Source organism: Salvelinus namaycush, unplaced genomic scaffold (genome assembly GCF_016432855.1).
Source record: "Salvelinus namaycush isolate Seneca unplaced genomic scaffold, SaNama_1.0 Scaffold81, whole genome shotgun sequence".
NCBI lineage: Eukaryota > Metazoa > Chordata > Actinopteri > Salmoniformes > Salmonidae > Salvelinus > Salvelinus namaycush.
Genome location: NW_024061542.1, coordinates 99,820 through 103,220, shown reverse-complemented (window position 1 = coordinate 103,220; position 3,401 = coordinate 99,820).

Below are 3,401 nucleotides of genomic sequence, written 5' to 3'. Positions count from 1 at the left end.
TCTACCAACTGAGCCACACGGGACTTTCATAGCCAGTTGTATCAACTTCAAAACAGCCTGAATGACATTAATGAAGCCTATGGATTGAGTAGAATATAATATCATGTTGTACCAAGGATGCAAGTCGTATATACATGTAGTTATTACCATGCATGAGATCCCCACATTGTAGCCTGTACATTTAATATATTCACTGATCATGTACTCTACCTTGGCAAATAAAGGTGCAGTTTAGGTATGAATGTCTTTCAGATTATTTTTCAGTCATATCCAATACCAGGAGTGTCAAATTCCAGTCTTTGAATGACGCTGTCTGCATGTATGTATTACAATTCTACACTTCAACAGTGTTTACCAATCTTGGTCCTGGGACATCAATGGTTACACATTGTAACTAATAGACTAGAAACAGGATTTAACTAGTTAATTCATATATACAGAAATATAATGTTAAAAAACAGTACACTACACTTCCTATGCATCATGTAAATACTCCAACACCGGTTCATCTCAACATCTAATACCCTTCATCTGCATTGATCTGATAAACACAGGATAGGTGGAGTATTTCATCACATTACACTTCATTTCAACCAGTAGAGAATGTGAAACGCTTTATTGAAAAGCTCATTATCCAAGTGTTATAAATACAAGTTCAATCTGTCCTTCAATCTGTTGTGCATTATAAAAACAGAGGAAGAAAGAGGAGGTGAGAGAGAGAGGTGTAAAAGACAGAAAGGGAAAGAGGTAAGCACATAGGAGCAGGGAAGGCAGCACATGATTAATGAATCACAGTGCTACATAAATATTCTCTCAGTTCATCACAATTACATAATAGTGTCTCTAGTCGGCCCAAAGGTCATCTTAAAAGCAGGTGAGGTGGCGATGATGGGACTGGGGGTTGGCATCCTCTCACATCAAAACATATCTGCAGACGAGAGACAGATGGAGAGAGAGCATGTTTAACCCTTGTGTTTTTATTCTAACATTGTTAGTCATCAATCAGGAGGTGAAATGCAAAACTGACCTGGGATCATTAACTCTGGGACTACTGCATCTATCTGTATTTCAATGTAAAGCATCTCTTTAATAATACTTCCTGTATAATATAAACTGACCTGGGATCATTAACTCTGGGACTACTGCATCTATCTGTATTTCAATGTAAAGCATCTCTTTAATAATACTTCCTGTATAATATAAACTGACCTGGGATCATTAACTCTGGGACTACTGCATCTATCTGTATTTCAATGTAAAGCATCTCTTTAATAATACTTCCTGTATAATATAAACTGACCTGGGATCATTAACTCTGGGACTACTGCATCTATCTGTATTTCAATGTAAAGCATCTCTTTAATAATACTCCCTGTTGACCTGACCAAGTGACCTCTCACCTCTGATCATGCTGTGTCCTCTATGTAGCCAGTTCAGATGCAGGAGGGGTTCACCGGCACAGCTGATATAACCTAGAGGATTTAGGGAGAAGGGGAGAGAGGGATGAAGTGGAGGAGAGAGACTGTTATTGAGAAAATAAGGTAGTTAAAGCCACAGTGTTCAACAGGAATCTGTGTGTGGCCTCACCTGGTGTCCACACCACACTAAGTGGCTGCAGAGTACTTTATGCTGAAAAACATGAACGGACCCACAAAGACAAACAATATAGCGTAGTTATAGAAATAATGAAGTGTCTTACTATTCTCCATGGTTGGCCCTCTTGCCTATTCTTTGAAGGTGGAAGGAGCCACAGTTATACACCTGAACCTGCTTACTGCACAACACAATCCATCAATCAGATTGATACACGAGTGTGTAGGTGTGGGTTATAGGGTGTTTAATTGTTATACTTTTTTTCAATATGGGTGATTTAAAATAGCCTGTTTTGTTTTTGCACAGACATCACACCCTTACCTAAACAGCACCCTCACATGAGAAGTAGAAATCAAAGGGAGAGAAACTGTGAATTAAATAACTGCAGTTGACATAGCTAAGTAAATGGAAGAATACTCTTATTGCAATGTGAATGGCTCTTAAAAGAGCCTTTGGTTGAGCATAGTGTAGTCTATGGTGTTGCCAGGGAACATCACCCTCTTTGAAGAAGTAGGAGGTGAAGATCTCCTGCACACGGATTCCCTCTCTTGCTGCGTTGTCGGACCCCATCCCTGAAACATCCTGCAGAGCAGCAGACTCCTCCTCTGGGACACGGCGGCGAGCTGCAGATCCCCTCCTGGTCCTCGTCTCCATCGTCATGAAGTTACGCAGGACACAGGTAGCCTTCAAACACCTGAGTTCCTCCAGGAGGCAGTCCCAGATGACCCTGGTCACCCAACCTTGCAGTGCCCTACACGTTAACTGTAGGCAATCGTTTTGAAGGAATCTCCAGTTACAAGGTACGCTTTATCTGTCATCTTCAGAAAAGTTTGATTATTTTAAGCACAAAGTCATACACACTGTTTTGTTCATGAATAATGTTGTATATTTAGAGGTTACTCATAAGTGGATGGTATTGTTAAGATGCACTTGTAATTGTACTTTTTAGGATGATATCAACATTCTGAATCCAACATGTGGTTAAAAGCTAGCTAAGGTATTAGCAGGCTATTGTATGTGTGAACGATGGCTAGCTCCTCGAATGATCCTACTCCGCTAGCTAGCACCTCTCCTAAACAGGTGTTCACCGGACGTGCTACCTGTCCCAGACCTGCTGTTTTCAACTCTCTAGAGACCGCAGGAGCAGTAGAGATACTCTCAATGATCGGCTATGAAAAGCCAATTGACATTTACTCCTGAGGTGCTGACCTGTTGCACCCTCGACAACCACTGTGATTATTATTATTTGACCATGCTGGTCATTTATGAACATTTGAACATCTTGGCCATGTTCTGTTATAATCTCCACCCGGCACAGCCAGAAGAGGACTGCCCACCTCTCATAGCCTGGTTCCTCTCTAAGTTTCTTCCTAGGTTTTGGCCTTTCCAGGGAGTTTTTCCTAGCCACCGTGCTTCTACACCTGCATTGCTTGCTGTTTGGGGTTTTAGGCTGTTCTAGGCTGGGTTTCTGTACAGTACTTTGAGATATCAGCTGATGTAGGAAGGGCTATATAAATACATTTGGTTGATTCTACGCTAACCAGGTGTTCTACTCTGCTAGCCAGCACTTCTCCTAAACAGGTGTTCTACTCTGTTAGCCAGCACCTCTTCTTTCACTGTAACGTCTTTCTCTTCTTCTTTCAGGGTAACAGCCTCACCCTCTACTTCTTGTTTTATTGTAACAGCCTCCTCTTCGTCCTCCTCTTTGACGAGAGCTTCTTTCTCTGTCCAGCAGACCTCCCCTTTATCAGGAGGAGAGTAGCTTAGTGAACTCATGGTAGGAGATGTTAGCTAGCTAGGCTAATGCT